General features: G+C 39.6%; 3 protein-coding genes and 1 long non-coding RNA gene across 5 annotated transcripts in view; 3 read left to right on the top strand and 1 right to left on the bottom strand.

Moving 5' to 3' along the window:
* LOC134819668 (zinc finger protein 429-like) overlaps positions 1 to 24,358 on the bottom strand; it is a 290,343-nt gene that overhangs the window by 197,158 nt on the left and 68,827 nt on the right. The window lies entirely within an intron of this gene.
* Positions 11,979 to 22,953, top strand: LOC134820276 (uncharacterized). Of its 2 annotated transcripts, XR_010160861.1 has the most exons (4): positions 11,979 to 12,083; positions 12,384 to 12,449; positions 15,746 to 15,852; positions 22,877 to 22,953. It is a non-coding gene; the product is annotated as an uncharacterized LOC134820276 (long non-coding RNA). The 2 variants fall into 2 exon arrangements; XR_010160862.1 differs by lacking the exons at positions 11,979 to 12,083; positions 12,384 to 12,449 and adding an exon at positions 15,403 to 15,601.
* The window catches only part of LOC134819674 (coiled-coil-helix-coiled-coil-helix domain-containing protein 2-like), a 61,123-nt gene continuing 60,925 nt past the window's right edge, over positions 24,161 to 24,358 (top strand). Inside the window, exon 1 of the mRNA XM_063829751.1 lies at positions 24,161 to 24,191. The gene's annotated coding sequence lies outside the window, so the exon portion shown is untranslated. The remainder of the gene's footprint in view (positions 24,192 to 24,358) is intronic.
* The window catches only part of LOC134819662 (TBC1 domain family member 22B-like), an 82,849-nt gene continuing 82,662 nt past the window's right edge, over positions 24,172 to 24,358 (top strand). Inside the window, exon 1 of the mRNA XM_063829732.1 lies at positions 24,172 to 24,189. The gene's annotated coding sequence lies outside the window, so the exon portion shown is untranslated. The remainder of the gene's footprint in view (positions 24,190 to 24,358) is intronic.

The raw sequence follows: 24,358 nt of genomic DNA, 5'->3' as shown, positions 1-24,358 counted from the left end.
CACCCCCTCTCTCTCTCTCTCTCTCGGAACAGATACGACCTCAGCTAAGTTACACAAACTAGCAACACAAAAATCAATTAACATGTTCACGAGGAGTGTAAACCAGTGTATGTACTGGAGTATTGGAGCTCTCTCACTCACCGCTCCAGTCCTGCACTCCCTTTCTCACAGTGTATGTACTGGAGTATTGGAGCTCTCTCACTCACCGCTCCAGTCCTGCACTCCCTCTCTCACTCTTAAAGGGCACAGATTCTTTCCTCACGTTATTACTTACACTATGTACTGGGGGCCTGCTCCTCTCTGCTGCTGTATTGCATAACACAAATTAGCTGCGAGCAGGTGGGCCCCTTACCAGGGACGTGGGGTAGACAATGGTGTGATCAAACATCGAGATAAGTGAAACTAGTTAGGCCCAGTACTGCGGGGTGTTTGTGAAAATTGAAACTTTGAGGATGAGCCTGGTTGTTGGATTGGTCAGTTGCGGGGTTGAAACTGGGTCATTAAGTGCAATGCTATCAGAAACAATGTTTAAGATAACTTATGTCATCAGATAAATGTGGAAACAATAGCTTTCTTATAATATATATAATATAATATAATATTTATATACCTGGGCCAAACGAGGCCACAGATTTGGTAATTCTCGAAGTAAAATAAAAATGTCGTCTTCTTATGATCAGTTGATCAATGTTCAGGAGAAAGTATAAAGGAAAGAAAAAAACGTTTAGGTTAAACTGAGGCTTCTGTGATTTAAAATGTTTAAATACAGAATAAACGCTAATAAATTGTTGTACCTACTGTTGTTTAATCTTCGAACCGTCGAAACAAGCTTGAGGTCATGAGACCACAGAGCTAACGTGTGCTAGCTAAAATGTGTTATTGTTAGGATAACACATATTAGTAAGATTTAATCGCTAAAATATTAAGAAAGGTTTGATGTACAGTATGAGGATAAAAATCTTTAAATTGTAGTGACTCAAGTATTAATGAAACGAACAGCAAACTTATTTTAAAAGTTTAAACTTGAAAAAAAAGTAATATAAAAGTAGTTTTGAGTGTCCGGAATATTGGTAGATATCATCACATTTGTTAAAATTTTCGACACTAGGACAATCTGAAGTACTGATATAATACCAAATAGTTTAGGGTTTGGTGATACCTTGTTGGACACATATCCCATACATTGTTACTGGTGTAATCAAAGGCAGTTAGGATATTTTTCAGGTCAAGACTGCAATTTAAGGATAACAATTCCTTCAGTTAAGTTTGCAGCAGACCAAATTTTAGGCGAGTATGAAGCCCAGGTAGTGTCTGTGTTAATGTTAACTCCAGTTGTTGGGCTGCACCTTAGGCTGTCTTGGAGAAGTTGGATGTTGAACACAGGCGTCATTTACGATCAATATTGAATCATAACTACCCAGATGCAATTTCTAATGCCAATCTGTACAAACGCTTCAACAGTGAATCACTGTCAGCTAGAGTGGAGCGAAGTTGATTGCGAATGCTTGGCCATGTACTGAGAGGTCCAGATAATAAATCTACCTAGATGGCATTTGCTAATTTGCAGATACCAGGGAGAGTTGGACGACCACAGTCTAACCTGTTTTCATTGATACAGCGTGAAAATTAAATAGTTTCTCAATAATGTTTATTATTATCTAAAGATTTTCTGTTCATCAAAGCTTTCTTTGGTAATTTAACTTCCAGTACCTCAATCGTGTCTTGTGCCTTCCACAGTGAACTCATTAATAGGTCATTCAATAAAAATTCAGCTGAAATCTGAAAATGTTCTGGCGGTAGGACATCAAGAAAACAAAAAATTTTCAAGAAAACAGACATTTTCAAAATTGTTATTTCATAAAAGTTTTATCAGGATATTCAGCTTCCAGTACCTCGATGGTGACTTGGGTCACACACACTGACCTCAATGATTGGTCACTAGTCAAAAATTCAGTCACAACTGTGAAATTTCGGTCAAGGAAACGGCAGAAAAGCTTCTATTAAACAAGAAATGCGGCCGCTTTTCTTTTGTGGATAGCTGCTCAATTTCCCGATCCTTGATGGCGTATTTTATCATATTCCATATAAACTGGGGACCCCAGTTTTTACTGTTTATAATCATGCAGACATGGCGGAGCGCCGCCCAATTAATTCCATATTGAATTTGAAAATCGTGTATATCTCTATGTAACCATATGTTTATTGTTTTACGCAACCTGTCATGAATCTGTGCAAAATAGTAATACTAACTCGAAATTATAATAATATGCTATCAATTATTAGTGCTTATCAATTATTAGTGCTTATCAATTATAAGTGCCTAGTGGGATACGTACATTGAGAAATTAACAATTTACTTGGTCAGTTTAGCGCTGCGGGCCAAAAATTATTTAATTCAGAATATTGCGCAAAATAACTTTGCAAAATAACCTTGCTATTAACCTTGTCCTTGACTCTTTTGTGCCGTCGGCACTTGAGTCATGGATCGGGAAAATATCTTCCAAATGTTTCCTTCTTTTCTAAAGATTTTCGGTTTATCAAAGCTTTCTTTGGTAATCTAACTTTCGCGTCGGTACCTCAATCGTGTCTTGTGCCATCTACAGTGACCTCATTACTTACCATAGAGACATCAAGGAAGTGGCAAAATGACATTTTATAACATATTCTTTACTGAGTTATTAAAAACTAACGCTTTAGAAGCCTAACTTACTCTCTAAGTTGGTAAAAATCTGACTTCAAAAATCATAGAAAATATAAGGTACCTGGTCAATTAGTTAATTGGGCTCTTACAATTATGTATAAATTAGAAAACTTATTATGAAGAAGCTAATCATATTCTTTGATAGTCAGTTTTTACAGGAGAAATATTCATCACCACTGGAGATATGGCCTATTTGTAACGTCAAATTTGAACTGAACGCAGCATAATAACCACCAGTGGCGTAACGAAGGGCCCCGCTGACTCCGATGTGCGAGGGGGCGCCATCTTAGGGGAGCGCAAAATCATCATTTGAATGTGGGAAAATTTTTAAAAACTTAACTGAGGCAAGGTACTAGCAAAACTGTGCGTTTTGCTCTAGAAACACACTTTTTTAGAGATTTTACCTGTGTATCCTCTAAAATCACCTGATTTGTTCAAATATAGGGAGGGGTGCTTAAATGGGAGGGGCGCCAACTAAACAGGGGGGCGCATTTTCAGCAGGGGGGGGGGGGGGCGCCAACAAGCAACGTTACGCCACTGATAACCACCCAACAGATCATACTGTTGCTCCAACAATATTTGCATCTGCTCATTAAAGCATCTTACTTTGGAAATTCCTATTTCTGCATATGCAGTTAGAGACACATCGCAGACAGACAAAGAAACCACTGAAATATAATAGAATGTGTTATTTTGTACTTTTCTCTAAATAATAACCAACATGTAAACATGTATAATTGTGCCCATTTATACACTGCATTCTCTGATCAGTTCACTTTTTGATATTGTACTAAAGATCCTCAGAACCGCTTGTGATTTAAATTACTCCCCAAAGATGAATAACTTAACTGTTATCTGCTATTGAAGTTCTTTTTATTTGTTAGTGGAGCATCTAGGGCTATACTGGTTCTAACAAGTTTATTATCGGATGTTAACTTAAATTTATTATGATATTATTATTTATTGTTATGGTAATAAAATTTAAATTTTGTTTTCCTTATTGCAACGTCAAATTGAATATTTTCAATAAACAATAACATGTATGTACATTGTACATGTTATTGTTTATTGAAAATATTTTATTATTTATATTATATTTTTATTATTGTACAATGAATGGAACGCGTGACCTGTGACCATATAAAGCATATATATAATCACGTGCATTCATGTACGATGTACAATTATGTATTAATTGTTTTGTTTTGATTGGCTGGACAGATTTATTAATTATGGCCTAAGGGACATTGGGCAGGACAGGTTTGTTTTTGGAATGAGCTTGAGCAGATCCGGTCTGAACCATACCGGAAGAAACTGTTTCCTATTGCATATTGTAAATAATTAAAAGAACTAGGACACAGTTACATTTTTAAGCTTCAAAGTTAAAATTTCACAGTTGTCACACATTGTAGACCTGCCGCGCACGAGCGCGCAGTTGTAGTGTGGCTGTCGCCACTTAGTGAAACGACACGTCGTTATTATAGTTATACTGTATTATTTTATATTTAAAGTATTACCAATATTTCCCATAATATTTACAAAATGTATCATTACGATCTGGCAAAATGGTGGTTGCACGAATTACAAATTTTTGGTGCGCGGCGCTTTTTATTCAAAATGTTAATTTTCCAGTGTTAAAATTGATTGAGCACGATGGTTCCAATTAGAATTAGACCTCTCCATGGAAACACAGTATTCCAGTATATTTATTTCTAGTTCCTGGCATCCAATAATTTAATTTCATTCCCCTTGATGGTTCCAATTAGAATTATACCTCTCCATGGAATCACATAGTTCCTGGCATCCAACAATTTAATTTCATTCCCCTATATATATATAATTTCATTCCCCCTATATTGAAGATTTAGATTTAAATATTGAGCCCTTTGGCTAGAGAATACTTTCTTGGATATTTTCGATAGTTTTTAATATTGGTAATGTTAATGAATTGTAATTGATTGATATGTAATATTTAGGCCCGTGGCCAGTTTTCTAAATTTCATTCCCCTTGATGGTTCCAATTAGAATTAGACCTCTCCATGGAAACACAGTATTCCAGTATATTTATTTCTAGTTCCTGGCATCCAATAATTTAATTTCATTCCCCTTGATAATAATAATAATAATAATTCTATACTGTTACATAATTTAAAAATTATGGCCCCTTATTGTGGGCAGAGTATGTGTCTTTATTTAAGTGTCCTGATTTAAAAATCATCTGAGTGACTGCATTGAAATAATTTAAGGAGAGTACCATAAAAACGTTAAAACAAAAGGAGTAACAACTAGAACATACTTATATTAATATCAACATTAGAACAAAATACAGTCACCTAATTCTCTTCTCCTACGGTTGAGTATTAGTAGAGGCTCTTACGGGCATTGTCTGCTCGATACGTTAGGGACCCCAGATACACCTTACTAGACGTATTTTTGACCGTAGAATCGATTGAAAGTGGTTTCAAGATGATTGGACTGATTGTTCTGGGGTAAAATCGCAAAAAACCGATTTTTGGGCCAAAAATAGGCCAAAAAACCATGTTTTTTGATATTTTGAGCAAGTTAATTTTGTTGGCATGTCGGCAAAACTTGCATAAAGATAGCTAAAAGACAGCCGCACAAGATTGTATAAAAATAAAACAAATCCCTCTATTTGTTCTGAGGTAAAAATCCAAAAAAGTGGTAAAAATTTTGACTTTTTTGCTTGAAGTTTGAATAATTTTTTGCAGTTGTATTAAATCAACCCAAAAATAGTCACATCGTGTTTGCCTAAATTTTTCCTTTCCGAGAAGTACCCACTTCATATACTTTATCGAAGTTTGAATATTTTCACTCCGCAAGCGTTTTTGCCAAATTTTCGACGCGCACTACGCGCAAAAGCATTTAGTTGTTATCAATTGGCACCCGCGCGTTCATCATAAATTTCAAACAGCTATAACTCAGCGAGATTATGTCCGTTCTAGCTCATATTTTCACACTAAATAGAAAATAATGTGATCTTATTGCTGACAAAATATGAATATGATTACTCTATTTGCCTTAGAGTAATAGACTGTCAAAGTTTAAAACGCGCATTGGTATAGCACGTGACTAATAAGGCCAAATTTATACTTCTTAACATATTATCGATCCTTAGACATCATACTATTGTGTCCAATTAGCGGTTAGGTCTCTAAACTCGTAGCAGAAAACACGTCTTTTTGCCCGTAAGAGCCTCTACTATATAGAGGAACCATCTTTGGCGTGTATTAGGGACTTAGACCATTACAAATACCCTGCTGTAAGTTTGCAAGGTATGTGGACTAAGTGGGTCGAGAGTACTCGACTTGGAAGTGGGTGTTGAGAATTCTCAACTAAACTAGAAGATAATGATGTCCAGAAGATGAGGCAGTAGATGGAGTAGTAAAGGAGTAGTAGAGGCTGAAGGGGGAGTGATGTCATAAGGAGATGTAGGACATGAAGGGGAATGGAGGTGAAGGAGCACTAATAAGTATAAGTATCAATTCTATGATAGTTCATCGATGGCGATCTGTGCTAAAGATCGGAAGGCAGTGATGCTGCCATCACTACCATCTCTTAAGATAGACCAGCATGGTTGGTCACTAGTGGAGTGCTCTTGAATGGTTTCTCTGTAGGAACAGCGGTACAGTGGACAAGAGAAGATTCGATGGTAATTGTTGTCCAACATCTGACAATTCGGACACTGAGGGTCGCAGTTGTTGGCAACCCTTGCCTTGAATGCTGTGAAGGTGATGTCATGGCCATGCAAGAGAGACATTACTTTAGTGTCTGTGCTCCTGCTTGAGTAGCGAGGAAACAACTTTTTGCTCCTCTCATCGATGTTATCTAGTATCTCACCCGGATTTATTCTAGGGTTCAGTAGGAGATGTTTATTCCAAGTGAAGTCCATAAAGCGGGTTATTTCGTCTTTTGAATAGCTGACAACACCGTTGTGGACACTAGTCAGAAGGTCTATTCTGCTTCTGTTGAGCTCGTTGGACCCCCTTGTCCACGTTAGGAACTTACGTATCTCATCAATATGGTGCTGATATCGATGGGCCTTTGCCTCCTCTAGCTGTAAGATGAGTCCTTGCATAAATGGGTCACTTGTAAGTGCTTTTATTATGAATTTTATAGTGATCATCTTGTAGGATATCTCAAGGGGTGGAATTCCAAGCGCGACAGATGTCAAATCTTTGGGAGGATGGTGAGTGGATCCACTTATTTTCAAGAGGACCCTGGCATAGAAGTCTTTGAAAGTGTCTAGGTTATCTTTTAGCCATATTGGAGCAGCATATAGAAGTTTTGTGAGTACTACTGTTTTGAAGAGCATTTTGAGTGAGCTTGCATTCAGGCCTCTGTGGCGGGTGGAGTTTTGAGTGATCCTGTACCAGGCAAACCAGCATTGTTTCAATTTAAATTTTGCGTGACTCTTGAACGTAAGTTTGTCGTCTATCCTCAGTCCAAGAACAGTTGATTGACATGTATATGTTATGGGTCTACTGCCGATAATGAGTGGTCCAAAGGCTGTGACATCAGGTGCAGATGAGGATGTTGGTGTGATCATAATACACTCGGTCTTGTTTTTGTCGCAGTTTGGGATAAGTTTCCACTTACTGCACCAGACATGAAGGTACTTGCACATCAACTGCATAATTCGATGAGCACATATAGGATCTATGTGAGAGACTGCTATGCTTCCATCATCAGCATATTTGAAGAGGCTTGAGTTAGAGCTGCATTCCAGTGGGAGCTGGTCCTTGCATAACATATCCGAGATGTAGAGGATAAATAGCAGGGGTGCAAGGACAGAGCCTTGGGGAAGCCCAAACCATCCACATGAGCGTTGAAATCCGAGACTGTTGTTAACCCTCAGCCGTACTTTGCGGGATAACAGGAAGTTATTTATTATCCGCAAAATGTTCCCTTGTATTTGGTATTTGCTGAGCTTGAAAATCAGGCCTTTCACCCATACACTATCAAATGCTTTGCTAAAATCGATGCATAGTAGGAAAGTAGTGAGTTTTTTCCTCTTGCATTCATCTAGAGTAGCTACTAATTTATAAAGATACCTTGCAGTATTTCTTTGAGGTCTAAAGCCTTCTTGCTCTTCGTCGAGTAAGCCCTCTAGTTCGCAATGGAGCTTTATTCTTCGTTCCAAGATCTTTTCTAGCAGCTTTCCAACATATGATGATATCGATATTGGTCTATAAGCAGAGGGGTTCATGTAGTTATCCTTCCCATCCTTTTTGATGAAAGTGACATTGGATACCTCCCAGACCCATACACCAGTCTCAAGGACAAGGTCATATAGTTTTGTTAGAATCTGAAGAGCTGACACAGGCAGATGTTTCAGGATTTTTGGGTGAAGATTATCAGTGTCAAAACTTTTGGCATTGCTATTTTGAGCGTTCAGTGCTAAAGTAACTTCCTCTAGACCTATTTTCCCATTCAGATGATCATTAATGATTGGATCTAAATGGTCGGTAGGGAACTGAGTTGATATAATGTTGTCATAGCAGCTATTGATTTCTTGTTCGAAGACATGATCAAAGCTGCATCCATTCATGTGTTCACCCGAGAAGAATGATTTGTACAAGATGTTTTCTTTCTGAGTTCTGTCAGAGTGGAGGATACCACCATCCATAAGATTTCCCATGTACTCGTTAGGCTTATTGGTCAATGTCTTCTTATAATTTTTCCAGAATATTTGAGACTGAGCAACATTGAGATTTTCCAGTTGCTGATGAATCCATTTGTTTTTTTCGGATATCAAGGTATTAGAAAACTCCTCCTTTGCTTGTTTGTGGAGGGAGATGTTATACGGTGTGTAGCTGGTTTTCATGGTTTCCTGCGCAGCTTGAAGAGTTCGTGAAAGGTCTGTAAGGAGAGAGTTCCAGAAAGGTTTTGAGTGGGTACTGACTTTCTTGAGAGGAATCCATTCATTACCAATCGCAGATAAAATGTTTTTAAAGTCTTGCCACAGCTTTAGAGGGTCTATGTAAGAGTTGATCCTGCCAGTTATGCCAAGGAGAAGGGCCCTGTTAAGTGATCCACACCAAGCATTCCAGTCTGTTTTATCAATGTCCCAGTAGAGAAGAGGAGATGCAGATTGAGCAGTTTGTGCATGACAGAATTGGTGGATGATTGGTAAGGGACCTCTATTTGGAGCACCTGTGAAGAGTTCACTTTCACTGTCAATGCTGGACGATTGGTATAGCCTACATACTTTACCCTTCAACAAAGCAAGGTCAATGATACTCCCACCATTATGGGAGACGAATGTATTGGTGTTCGGAGTGATGCATGTCAGATTATGCTGAGCGATGAATGAATCCAGCTGTCTTCCACGGTCGGTTGTGATGATATCTCCCCAGGAGATGTGCCTACTGTTGAAGTCACCAATTATTATTACATCTTTGATTTTGAACTTGGAGCAGTATTGGAGAGCTTTTGTGATGTTGGTAAGTGCTGAGCTCAGGTTGTTTGTAGAAGTTAGGGAGTGGTTTACATATACATTACCAATCATTACTACCGTTGAATTGTACCTAACAGTGACCCAGAGTGCATCAGTGGTTGTATCTTGAAGTTCACTGATTTGTTGTGGGACAAGCCTGGGGGAAACACTGGTGGACACTCCTCTGCTATTGTTTACCGAAAATGTATCCAGATTATGAAAGGTATTTAAGTGGGGTCTGGAGTTATCCAGTAGAGTTTCTTGTAGAGCCACAATGTCATTTTTGAACTTAAAGTTGAATCTATCAATTGCTGTAATAGACCTGTTTGATAGCCCACTGACATTTATTTGACAGATATGAAGACTTCCGTTGTTTTTAGTAATCATGGTGGTTACTTTGTTTAATCAGATTCATTTTTTCTATGAAATGTGGGCATTGGTTTGAGAAGGCTGTATGATTTCCTCTGCAGTTGCGGCAGCAGTAATTTGATGGATGGGTTCTCTCCGGGCATTCTTTATCAGTGTGGTTTTCTGAGGAACAGAATCCACATGCTGCTTTGCTGCGGCACCATTTCACAGGGTGTCCAAATCTTTTGCAGCCATGACATTGCATTGGTTTTTTGGTGAACTTGAATTGAGCAACTTCTAGCCATAAGTGTTCAAGACCGAATCCCTTGCTTATTGCTTGTGTAAGATCCTCATGTGACTTAAAGATGACTTTAACAGAGTTTGATGATTTGCCCAAGCGAGTTACGTGAGTGCTATTCAAATTGGCATTATTAAGTCCATCAGAGATAGAGCCCATATCAATGTTTATGGGGACATGCCTTATGATGCCTACATGCTTTGTCAGATGCTGGTCAGTCATTCTGAATATCGCTGTGCCCATTTTTGCGCTGGTGTCTTTAAAATAGTGGGATTGCCATCCATTTAGTACTTGTTTGATATCATCCTCAGAGTTTAGTTGAAGAATGATGTTGCCATATCTTGTCTTTTTAATGTACTTTATCTTCATTTGCTTAAACAGTTTGTTAAACTCTGATTTAAGTGAGGTATCATTTGACACCACCTTTTTGTTTGTGACTTGCTTTATGATAACAGACATCTTGGGATCAACTAAATAGTTGGTTCCCACTGCACTAGCTGATTTTTTTGTAGACTCTTTGACCACTGGGGGTTCTATGAAAGTGTTGGTGCTCAAATGAGAGTGAGGTGGTCTTGCCTTTTCAGAATATGATGCAGGTGGTTTGTATACATTTTCTGCAGACATTGTAAAGGGCTTGCTCTGAGCTGGATTATGGGATAGTGTTATGGCGGAGATTAACGTTTTTACTTCTTCTTTTAGCGCAGCTCTTAGTTCCATTGTGATGGAGTCTTTGAGTTGCTGAATATTGGTAATCTCATGTTCAGATTGCTGTGACTTCGTATCTTGGTAGTCAGGGAGTGAAAATTGGGAGATATCAAAATCTCCTTCAAGGGAACTTGAGGTAGTATCATTCACCAGTTTAACTTTTTTCTCAACAGCATCTATGAATTTCTCCTGAGTATGTAGAGATATCTTTTCCAGGATATCATCATCATGATGGTTCCAATTAGAATTAGACCTCTCCATGGAAACACAGTATTCCAGTATATTTATTTCTAGTTCCTGGCATCCAATAATTTAATTTCATTCCCCTTGATGGTTCCAATTAGAATTAGACCTCTCCATGGAAACACAGTATTCCAGTATATTTATTTCTAGTTCCTGGCATCCAATAATTTAATTTCATTCCCCTTGATGGTTCCAATTAGAATTATACCTCTCCATGGAATCACATAGTTCCTGGCATCCAACAATTTAATTTCATTCCCCTTGATGGTTCCAATTAGAATTAGACCTCTCCATGGAAACACAGTATTCCAGTATATTTATTTCTAGTTCCTTGTTCCTGGCATCCAATAATTTAATTTCATTCCCCTTGATGGTTCCAATTAGAATTATACCTCTCCATGGAATCACATAGTTCCTGGCATCCAACAATTTAATTTCATTCCCCTTGATGGTTCCAATTAGAATTAGACCTCTCCATGGAAACACAGTATTCCAGTATATTTATTTCTAGTTCCTGGCATCCAATAATTTAATTTCATTCCCCTTGATGGTTCCAATTAGAATTAGACCTCTCCATGGAAACACAGTATTCCAGTATATTTATTTCTAGTTCCTGGCATCCAATAATTTAATTTCATTCCCCTTGATGGTTCCAATTAGAATTATACCTCTCCATGGAATCACATAGTTCCTGGCATCCAACAATTTAATTTCATTCCCCTTGATGGTTCCAATTGATTGGCCGACATCTGTCCGACAGCGACATCTGTCCGACTCAGAAAATAGGTTATTTGGACAATAGTTTATGTCGGATCCTACCGTACGATTTTCTTGAAACTTTCCATAAAGTATAGTGGTTATATGACGAATAATCTGTGTAAGTTTGAGCGAGTTTCTATGAGCCAAATTTAAGATATTACCTTAAACACTAAAAATATATCCAATTCGGTGGTTTTCAGTGGTTCCAAAGCATATATCTGAAGATCCAACGATACGATTTTCTTGAAACTTTCTAGATAGTAAGATAGCTTTAAGACAAATAATTTTTGCTAGTTTGATTAAATTTCTATGTGCCAAATTTGAGATATCACTTCAAACACACGAAAATAGTGTTGTCGGACAGATGTCGCTGTTGGACAGATGTCGTGTTACCAAACTGATTTATTGTTATTTAATTTTGAATCTATTTAAATTATTATATTAACTGAATTACATTGTATAGACTGCATAGCAAAAGTTTGGAGCTTTGTCTGCTGAAAGTCAGTTTTGAAACAATTGAATGAAAGGAGAGCTACTGACTGATATCATAAGCTACAGTAGGGAACGTAGTGGTAAGTCTTTGTCAAGTTATACAATTAAAATATTGTAACAAGTTAAGTTAGGAAGATTGTTTGTGATTGGTATCATCGATTTTCACTTTTTAAGAGTCTAAATTGCAGGAACTTGAACTCGACAGAATGATGACGTGGTGACCATTATATCTGATATTATAACAAACTTGAAAAGTTACATGCTTTTTACGTAAATGTATGAACCAAAAGTGTTGCTTTTATTAGTGTTTCTTAAAACTGTAACTATCACGATCGAATTATAGACTTTAATTGAAGCTAATGGGACACATCTAACCGCAGATTAAACGTTTAGCCGGTGTAGTAGCGACGAAATCCATACCTCAGAGGTTGCCAGCTAAACCAGTTGTAAGTGGTTCACAATCATTAAAATTGTTATTGTTAAAAGTGCAACGACCTGAGCCTTTGCGCCGTGACATGGACGGTAACACAACTCCTGTCCGACAGCGAGATCTGTCCGAATCAGGGTACCAGAAAAAAACGGCATCTGTCCGAAATCATCATCTGATTTCAACACATTTCCAATTAGAGACATGATCTGAACTCATGAACTGTTACTCGCTAATTTGTATACGTAACATTTCCAATTTGAGATATGATCTACCCAATGCTCCGCGTCCGCCATATAATATAACATTTTTTTTTTTGAACATTTAAAATATAATTTGGAACATTACAGTAACGTTATTCAAATCTCAAACAGAAAAAAGTATATTTCAAAGCTTTGTGTTTTGATCATATGATTATGGGTGTATAGTGATTTTGATTGCATAAATTTGATTGGGCAGTGATGGTGAGTGAGAGGATGATGGGAGTGCCAGCCAGTAACTCTGTCAAATGAACAGCCCACTGAGGAGTGGGTGAGCGCAAGCGCGAGAACGGCAGAGAGGGTGGCATAAAACGGATTACACGGCCACAGAAAAGACACAGAAACTAAACCGTGCGCGGTAAGTTAGCCAGTGTCTGAGAGCTGGTGTTGCCCGGCAGGAGGCATCCAAAAGAGGTGCCGTGGTGAACTCAGAACTGTGGAGGCAAAGTTCGAATGCAAGGCGAAGCAACTCAAACTGATGATGAAGAGGTAGACTGAACGGGAAGTAAAGAAAAAGGAAAAGGAAGGATCCAGCTGAGGTCTGGCTCATGTCAGGAAGTGATGAAAAGCTCACAGACAAAATCATCCGTGGCTGTCTACCCCGTACGTAGGCAGTGTCCGAGATTTCAGGCATCAGGATACACTGAAATAGTGCAGAGCTGATTACGACCAGGGTCCTCACGGATACCCCGCCTCGGAGGTCGAGCCAATGCCCTGCTTTCGATACTTATGTCTACTGGTGGAACCTTCATATTTTCTCTACTAGCAGTCACTGTAACCCTATCACTCGGAAGGCCCCACAGTGAGTGTGCATTTATCCAGAGAGCAATATTCCACAATTGTGTTCCTAACCAAAGTGGTTACTCCTCCTCCTTTACCTGATTTGCGGATGTCACTATAGGATTTGTATCCTTTCAGGGAAACTTCGCATCCGGTTTCTTGGAGGCAGATTATATCATTTGGACTGATGATTTTGACAAATTCGGGATCCTCAACTTTGTTTCCGAGCAAGCCATGAATGTTTGCAACATTCCAGGAAATTATACCGTTGACGATGTTCATCAGTCAGGTATAGAAGATGAGAGAGGCAAGAGGAGAGGAGGAAAGAAGAAGAGAACTCGGAAGACTTGGAGGAGCTGAGAATGAGAGACTGGAATTCAAGTACGGTCCCTGCTAAATGTACTATTGAGACTTGTCTTGAAGTTTCCCATGATTACTCTGATACCTCTGTCATTTAGATGAGGTTGATCTGGGACAAACAGATAGTCGTGTGGAATATCCGATCCCCCCGGGTAGAAGTTGTTGTTTCTGTTTTCTCTTGATCTCATCCAGAAATCAGCCTTTTCACTGTCATCTTTAAGATTTCTGATTGCCTCTGTGATGAGTCGACTATTCTTACCCCATTCCTCTCCAGGATGGTCGCGGAGAAAGGGGTGAGAGATGAATATTTTGCAGTGTTGTGAGGTCTGTCTAAGGATCTTTTCAGTTGACTTTATTAATGACCCCACCACAATATCAGCCTTGTTGCCTTCCAGGATGTCCCGAGTACCAAGGTGAATGTACACTGCATCTGGATTGAGGTTTGAGATCTCTTCTACTGTTCGTTCGAGGCACGAGTCAAGTTCTTTCAAACTTGGCCTGTATATTACAGAGACATTGTACCTCTTTGGAAACTCGTCAGGTTTAAAGCTTCGCATGGTCGAGTCACAGAGGAGAACAATTTTCTTTTGGCGCTGTACTGGGTTACTCGCTCTTTTGGATCTCCCTGATCTGCGTTCTTAGCAGTACCCCAAAGGAAAGATCGTCGAGTATTTTCGTCCCATCCAGAGTCCCAGAGCAGCATTTTTTCGTTGTCGGTAGAGAGCATATAGTTTGCAGGAATAGGGAGCGTTTCCAGATTAGAAAGGTTTCCAGATTAGAAGGGTTTCTCGGGTTAGAAAGGTGTCTGTTTGCTGCTTTTCTGCTTCTCTGTACCATTCTGTTGAGGGGTGATAGCTGGCAGCTCTAGATTCGTAACCCAATCCACCAACTGATTCAGATAAGAGGTATTTCGTCGGTCGATCTCCACCAGAAGCTTTTCTTTTCAAGTTCTGTTTGCTGACGTGGACGGTCGTTTCAGCATGGTGGGCAGGGTGAGTGCGGTCAGGAGTAGGAGTGATCAGTTGTTTCTCCACGGTAGAATCGTGCTCTGCAACCCTTTCGGAAATCCGAATATTTCCAGTGGGTGGTATCGTCTCTTTATTTGTCGAAGACGTATCGGAAGCCATTCAGGACAGGGTTCTCCGGGCCGAGCCAGGGATAAACTGAAGATTGGTTGCAATTGTGGATTGCGATAACTGATCTACATACCGCTGTCTTATATGTACTCATGTCCTGTGATTTGATCGACAGCTTGTAAGTTTACGGCTAGGACGATCTGACGTTCCTGTTCTCAACTAGTCAATCATATATCGAGGATTATATCTCAATGGATCACATCAGCATTAGAACAATGGGAGCAACGTCACGAGATTACCCGTGAGCTTGTGAAATACGAATGTGAACTGAAATTACAATATGATCCGAAATTCGGACAGATGTCGCCAAAAACGACTCCTGTCCGACAGCCACATCTGTCCGAAATCCCTAATTCGGCTGTCGGACAGATGTCGCCCAATCGACATGGACACGGTTGGACACCACCTATACCGTTATTTGGTAGATCAACTTAATAGATTTACATGGTTTTGACTTACATCTCAAAACTTATTTAATTTAACTGTTACTATACCTGCCGGCAGGTATAGTAACAGTTAAATTAAATAAGTTTTGAGATGTAAGTCAAACAGTATTTCCCAGGAACAATATTTCATCACAAATGAACAAATTGCTCCAAGATACATACAGTTCGAGCTCATATGATTTTCTTCCTGTAAGTATATCTTGTCAAATGTCAAAGAATCGATGTAACATAGTATGTTGTTACACGCTTCATAACTTATCGCAGCAATGTGTACTATCCTACATTCGTTTTCATTTGGTATATACATTCATTGAAATAACTATTGTTTTTCAGCCAAAGAGTAGTCGAAGATTGAGAGCATTCCTGCTATCAAGAAACCTGTTATCAAGAAGCCTGATATCAAAAAACCTGATATCAAGACATGCAGCACTGTCAAATCGGTTAGTACAAGTGCAAAAACTGTTCGTGAACACGTGTCGCCCATCGGGATACTTGGATATTGCCGGTTTTATGTGTGATCTCGAGTTACATATGTCGTCACTCGTCATGCTCAAATCCATCTAAATAACTGATAATCAGCTGTTACCCGGGTGAAACTTCAGTTTATCTTCTATCAACGTTTATTGATCTCACAAATGCTTGATGTTTGAATTGCAGTGTCGTTTAACACTAACAGTACTTAAATCACCAGTATGTAAAGTCAAATCACTAGTATGAAGGCATATCATAGTAGTACATTTTACTGATTTAAATCGAAACCGTCAGATCTTAACGTTCAAAATGTACGATAAAAACTTTACCGAGCCGAGTTTTACCGAGGTTTTGCAAACATGTGGACGGGGCTAAGAAGGTCAAAATCGCCGGCTTACCTACCTTTAAGGTAGACGAATTGTTTCTCTCCATGATGCTCTCGAACGATCGAGGAGACAGCATAAGGAAATTATGTCAGGCTTCCCAGTATCCCATAGTGATGTTCTTCAATGGAATTGTAGAAGACCTGAACAGATCAGACCGGAAGATCTTTTATTTTCGGTTGCCCTAGCTGCTTCGGAAAGGTGCTCCTATTACTCAAAATTGGGTAGAGTCTTAACAAAGCCGTTTGTTGGTAAGAGCATCAAAGGTTGCTGCATTCATGAACTGATTACAAATCAACATTTCACGCAAATTGCGCCCAAGCTCTTAATGTAAAATGTAAAAGCAGATTCGAAAGACAATAAGAATCCATCTACTGTTCATGATCCTTCCCTGAATCAGGTTGAGACTGAGTTATCTGCCTCGGGGCTGCCCCTGCAATATCCACCAAGAGGTGATTCAACTGTAGAGCGTATGCTAAAACATGTGATGGAAAACAAACGCATTCCACTGAGTGGAATCCACTCATGTGTAAGACGGAACCAGTCAAATCCCTGTCAAAACTTATTCCTTCCGAGCAAATCTGCACACACTGTAACCAGCCAGGGGAGGTGGTTACAGAAGGAGGCAGTGACGACTGTTGAATACATGTTAATTTCTGTTTCACCTGTCAGACTCCATATCGATACACCGATGTCTCGGAAGGGGTGTTCACGGTTCAATAACAACGACCATACAATTGTAGACTGTCAGCTTCTGGAAACCATCTTCACCAGACTGACATTGTTTGGACACCCCATATCCGAGACAGTCGATCTTTCCGAAAGGAGTCCGACAGTCCCCACCTTACCAACAACACCCTAAGGGATCCCTTCCTACTCTATATGGGCATGAAGGAGACACCTCTAGACTTCCTGTCCTGTAGAGAGTGTGGGAGGCATTCCCCTGTCATCCTCTTTGATGTGAAAGCAATAGATAAAGGCTCTGACGGCAAACATGATGTCTACCCCATACAATTTGATGACTTGTGGAACATCGATCGTCAAGCAGAAAACCGGATCTAACGTCATCAACGGTATGCTTGACATGCTTAAATCAAGAAGGGGACACTGAGATAACGGGTGGAGAGGATAATAGAACACAACACAGATCACTATTCGTTCACTAAAAAGTTTGTACAGATTGCTGGGAAGAGTGGTGGACTTCTCACAGTCATGTGTCCACATGGAATATGTGTAGGGTTTAGGCCTTAGGGTCCTCTGCCTGCATGAAGGGGCATCGGATTACGTTCAGTTCCTTAGATCATGGCAGCATATTCCGTCAATATCTGTTGTGGTCTTTGCTTCCCAAGTGGCCCGCCATGCCGAGAAGCAGTTCCCTGGTATGCTGCCACCATACGGAGGAAAGCTGGCAGACTCTTCAAAACCGGAGATCCCGCAATTCATCAAATTCGGCGGCCTTATAAACTTCGATGAGCTGTTGAACCACAAAGTTCAATCTGTGAAATCCAACCCTAGAGACCATCCTGTAACCAAGTGAAGCCACAAGTTACCATATTTATGTCCATAATCAAAGATAGAGATTCGGCGGAAAGACAGTGCAGGTTGAGCGCCGCCCAGTAAGCCATAAGTACATCTTATTTGACAGATTTCATTCGAGTTGAATTTTAAAAATCCATTAGATATATTTCATCGCTTGGATATTTGTGCACAGCTGCTACGGAATAGAATAAACACATCAATTTGTGAGCAAAATCACAAGGAGCTTAATAGGTACAGATATTCATTATATAACATGTCAGTTACATTCATACATCTTATGAGAAACGGCTGCACGACTTCCAGGCCCCCTATTATTAGGGGTCAGATCATACTTACTTACTTGATACTTGATAAGGTCTCCTCGATCATTCGAGTGGCCTGCACCAAGGAATTGCCGCTTATGTCGTATAATCTCTCTCCAGTGCTTGCGATTTCCTGCCAACTCTCGGACCTTATCAAATACAATGTCTGGATCTCCTGTAAATGTTACTGCGTCTTCCAGGACACAGGTTCGCCAATTCTTTCTTGGCCGCCCACGTGATCTTCGGCCGTGAGCAGGTGTCCAGTCAAGTAGATACTTTGGTAGCCTGGTGTCCGGCATTCTAGAAACATGTCCAAACCAGCGAAGACGGTTGGCACTGATGTTGGTTATAACCGGGTTTATTCTTGCCCGCTCCAACACTTGAACATTGCTCGTCCGGTGGAACCATTTAATTCGAAGGATTCTCCACAAACAGTTTTGATGGAAAACTTCGAAGCGATGTAGTTGCTTTGAAGTAGTGTTCCAGACTTCGCTTCCATAAAGTAATATTGTTAGAACCGCTGCAACATATATCCGTATTTTGGTGTTAGTTTGGATATTGCGATTCTTCCAAATATTACCGAGCTGATTGAATGCTCCTGAGGCTTTCTGGATCCGTGCAGACAAGTCCCGGTCAATAGTCCCATCACTTGATATAATCGACACAAGGGGGAAGTTGCTGACTTGCTGGATAGCCGTGTCTCCCACTGTAATGTCCACCGTTGATGCTTCAGTATACGGCCTCTGTGATGTATTCTTGCCGATGGCCATAACCTCTGTTTTCTTCGCATTGATTCTGAGGCCAGCCTGAGCCGCATACTTGCATAAAAGATCAGTCGTCTCCTGGAGACCGTCCTTGGTGTTGTCCATGATAGCCAAATCATCTGCATAGTTAGTATCCAAGACGACTGTATTCTGACCAAAGCTGGTGGTAGCTCTCTGCAGCACTGCCCCGTGTGACAACACTTTGTTATCCTCAGCCCGCTGCGCAGGCAGGTTGATGCAAACATTAAAGATAGGTGGACCCTGAATATCCCCCTGCCCAGAACCAGATGTAACGTCAAACCAATCTGAGAGCTCACCATTATGTCTGACAGAGCTGACGGTGCCACAAAAGAATGCTTGCATTATGCGAATGTATTTACAAGGCAAGCCATAATGACTGAAAGCTTTCCAGATAAACTCCCGATTAAGTGAATCGAATGCAGCTTTAAAGTCAACAAAATTTATGTACAGGGGGAGGTTAAACTCAATGCTGTTGTGAATAATAGTACGAAGCGAATAAATCTGATCAATGCAAGACCTTTTTTTCCTGAACCCGCACTGATTCTCTCGGAGCAGTTCTTCAAGCCCCGCATTCATCCGTCGCAACACTATTATCTGATATAGTTTTGATGCCGTGGAGCGTAGGGTTATGCCCCTGTAGCTGTTGTTCGAGCAGAATGATGTATCACCCTTTTTCGGGACAATAACAATGATACCCTTAACCCAATCCTCTGGCACATTCTCCGTCTCCCAAACACGTGCAAACAGTTTCTCAAGCCTGTCTAAAAGACCAGGAGCCCCATACTTCAGCTGTTCGTTGGAAATTTCATCAATTCCAGAGCTCTTGTGATTCTTCAGACTCTTTAAAGCCTCAGAGATCTCTGTTCTGCTAGGGGGTAAATCACTATCACTCAGATACGGAAAACATGGTGCGACCTCTAGACTGTCTAGGTCTGAAAGGTCCACGTCTCCTATCTGCGGGTTTAGTAGTTCAGCGAAGTGCTCACCCCATCGTTTTCGTTGAGCAGCGGGGTCAGAAATCAACTTCTCGGTTTTATCTCTGACAGCAGTTGACTTCCGACTCTTCTTGCCTGACAAGGACTTGATCATCTGCCAGACCTCCCTCTGCTGACCGTGTGAAGAAGCTGTTTCCAGATCGGCTGCAACCCGTAAAGCCCAGTTCTCATCGTCCTTCTTGCAGCTCTTCTTAACACGCTTATTAGCAAGAGAATACTCAGATCTATTGAATCCATCACTTGGGCATTTCTGCTTGACCTTACTCCGCTCCGAGATGAGATCCTTTGTCTCTTGTGACAAGTGCTGCTTGTCAGATCATTATATATAACGTATAATTAGTGATGTGCCGTATAATTAGTGATGTGATCCACCAGCTACGATTTACAGAACATGTGAACTCTACCCTATATCTAGCCCAGTTTTACCCCTTAGTTTTGATTTAAATTAACAAGTACACACACAATACTAAAAGAACAGATATCGTGGAGTTGGGTATGGTAATTCCTTCGCCTCTTAGCGGGTTTCTTGCCAACACTCAACCTGTCGATGTGAAAGTCGGTAATGACTTGCTGATCTTTGATAGCTCGCACATACTCTTGAACAGAGGGCTTTGGGCGATGCACTCGGGATTTAAATCCTCTGTGAAAGCCCTCAACCATGTTCGAGGTTCGAGGGAACTCCGGATCCCGAATGATTCTGGCGAAATGGTTCCAGAATCCTAGTTTCAGGGATACTAGGACTTCTCTTCGTTCAGGAGCTGCGAGGTCTGCTTCGTGGGTGTGAGTTTAATGACTCAATGTAAGAGTATTGTCTGACAGGGTGAGATAACACCGACAGGGACACTTAGTAGGAGGAGTGTGCTTGCAGCACCGCCAGGCAGACTTGAGGGCTGAATCTTTTACTTGTCCTTCTTCCGGGAGTAGATGTATCCATCAGAGTCGAGTAGCTGTTGACATCCTGTCCGACCAGAGATGAATTTGGAGAAGGTAGGCATGTTGATAGAATGCGATACTATTGTCTATTATCTTCCAGTATATAATATACCTAAGAACACTTGATCGGCTCACTCCCGTTGCATGCCTTTGGCACGTACGTCTCACATCCCTAGATACAAGAACCCCTCTTTAGCAAGAGCTCCTGTCCCTTATGTGATATACGAGTCGAGCGGTCAAATCTTAAAGATCATGTTTACTTCTTAATGCACAGCTATGATGTACATGTGAACTCTACCATTTCTAGGTTAGTTAAATTCTACTGATGGATCACATTACTAATAATACGTCACTAATTAGTGACATGATCTGATCTCCCTGGCCCCCTAGTAATGAGGGGGCCTGGAAGTCGGCCTCCCGACCAGTCAGTGAGTGGAATAGGGAGTGAAGCCTGTTACCATTCCTCCACTCTTTAGAGTTTAGGAAAATAGAGCCAGCAACGAAGATTGATAATCGCCTGCTAGTTCCTGTAGCAACTAAATCATTTAGTGAGTGCCTGAGGATGGTGACCGGATTTTCGTCTGTTCAAGAGAAGAACATCCAACAGCAAGGAATGTGAAATATATCAATGCCATGCCGTGCCAACAGCAGACGGATAACTTCTCGTGTGGACCTCTATGCTTTGGGTTTCTCTGGGCATTTAGTGGTGGAAACGACCCCCAACAGATTCTGGTTCAACTCTACGGATATTAGGAAGACCATACTTAAAATCGCCGAGGACGTCAATAATCGCGATACACATCTTGGGAGAGAAGTGCAAAAAAGAAATCCAACGGCAGCGTCAAAATCTCTGGTAACTGTTTCCTGTCAGGCTGTCAGAATCCTTAACAACAAATTACTCTCCAAACCCTGGGCAACTTCTCTCCTAGCTCCAACTACAACCGAAATACTGTAATATAAGCCCATCACCCTTTTTCATCAGTCTCTGGAAAGCCCCTTTGAAGTACCTACAGGTGTATCTATACTAGTACATATACTCATTCCACTAACATGTAACATGTTCACGTAATCATTATAATGAGCTTTCCTCACTTCTTCACTTATCACTCAACCCAGCCTCTCTTCCAGTGCTCTGGATTTGGAGGACTTAATTAATGATACACTCAATTAATATACTTGTTAATTGATCTTTGATGTAATTTCTATTCGGTCTATTATTTTAATTTTGTTAGTGCATGGAGTGAGTCATGTGTATTAAATTTCGTAATGAAGACTGCTTTCAATTCCCAATTGAATTTGTTTTAGTTCTTAGTACAATATTTTAAGAGATTAAGAGAAAAGGAAGTTTTGATACTATGGTTTCGTACACGCTGCTTTGCTTTTAATAACTTCCTGGGTTGATGTTATACAGGTGGGCTGTGTAGAATAATTTTAAATTTGGGATAGACGTTGCAAAACTATGATCGACCGCCAAGCTTTTGTTATATTTGAAATAATAACAATAATAAATTAAATTATAAACACTGCTTTTAAGTTGTAAAACTTTTACTCAGCAGTTTGAGAACAACTACAAAAGAACAAACTGATATAAGTGCCACAATAACTCTATCCTAAATTAACAGCCTTCCCAGCAATACACGATATATTAATATAACTCAGTAAATAGTACACACTACACAGTATTATGTACTATGTAGTACACAGGCACATTCAATCATTTAGTAACCATAAATGTTTAGCCAGTGAATTATTTTAATGGTATTATTTACACACTGCTCCTCATGATGTGTGGTATATTAAAGCTTTATTACCGGGACTACTGTATTTCGTTTACTTGTTAATCCGACCGACTGCTTTAAACTTTTTTTAAGTATGTTGTCTTCAAATTAATTCTGAGACCCACTCAATCAATACGATGCTGCATTCCATGTTTACATTGTTCCTAATTACATTGTTATCTTCATCCATGATCGCTAATAAGCTTAATAACATTGTTTGTAATTTAGTACTTCTTTTTCACTTGTTTACAAAAGAAATATGACTCTGAATTTTTCAGCTCCAGTACCTTGGTCGAGTTAAATCGTTTCTGCTCAGATGTCCGCTGGAGTACTTCGTAATGTTGTTCTAAGGATGAAAAAAGGTAGTACAAAATTTAAGATTGTAAATCTTTAGAATCATACTGTCTAGCGCCTAATCGTTTAAAATCTGGCAAGTAACTGAGATAACTAAAACCTGATTGAGATTTGAAATGTTACTTACCATTGTACAGTCAAAAATTATATTTTTAATTTCAGCATAGTGATGAGAGAGGGCTATCAATGTGTGGGATTTCTGCTGCTTTACAGTTACAGTCATCTGACTTTTTCATTTTTACTCAGTGACTTTCTGAGGAAAGAGTTCTGCTAAAAAAGATATGCACGCGAGAGATGTTTACTCTGAGATTATGCTGATGCCGGATGCATCACAAACACATATTATTCGAACTGCAAATCGGAGAATTTTTTTATAATCCTGAACTTAATTTAAAATCCTTACTTAAAATCAATTCTCATCCAATACTTCACAGAGATTGCATTTAAGAGAGTAACAGGACGCTCGCAATATCTTGTATATATATATATTTTCTTGTGTTTGAAATCATTATATCTCAAGTTTGGCACATATAATTCTCCCAAACTCTCACACATTATCCGTCATATAGCCATGTAACTATCTGAAAAGTTTAAAGAAAATCTATCAGTCAGACCTTGAGAAAATCATTAGAAATATATTCTAAGTTATTCACAAAAACACTGTATTTTCGAACTTTTTAACTTTTTATTTTGAACAGATTTGTCGTTCTGGTACCAAAATGCTTTACCATAATAAACGTACGGCGCGAGAACATTTCCTCGTCCAAAGTCTGACAGTTAACAACATGCGTAGGATTCCCTCAAGAGGGGAAATCGTAATCGCCACCGAGCACGATCTCAAACGCTTTTGATTCTTCTAATTAGGATTTTATAAAATAGGATGTAAATCTAATTTGCTGTGTTGTTAAAATGTTACGATTTATGTATAATACTCATAAATTTATTTCATCAGATGTTACCTGAGGACCCCAGGCTATTATGTTCATTAAAGATTTGGCGGAATGACAGGCTGAGCGCGGCCCAGTAAATCAGATGTGGCAATTAACTATTAAAAACGCAGTTTAGCCATAAAAAGTAGGTTATTAATTTACAAATACATGTTCAATAATTTTATTGTCAATGTTTTTTGGAGCTAAAATTAAAAACACCCGCACATTTTACTGATGTCTTAAATTATATTAAATTACATTGTAGTATTAAAATACTTTCAACACTACTATATAACAAATAATTTGAGATCATGAATACGATGTAGTTACATGATTGAAACGTCGACTAACTCCTTTCCCTAATAAGAGCATTTTCATTTGTCGCAACAACCGGGATAAAGATAAATTTACTTGTCATACGTTGTATGACCCGCCGCGCACGAAGTGCGTGGCTCCCCCTGTATCGTCAGGACGATA

This window comes from Bolinopsis microptera, chromosome 8 (genome assembly GCF_026151205.1).
Source record: "Bolinopsis microptera isolate Bmic1 chromosome 8, MBARI_Bmic_1.0, whole genome shotgun sequence".
NCBI lineage: Eukaryota > Metazoa > Ctenophora > Tentaculata > Lobata > Bolinopsidae > Bolinopsis > Bolinopsis microptera.
The sequence above is the reverse complement of the archived record's forward strand: the minus strand, read 5'-3'. Positions and strand labels throughout refer to the sequence as shown.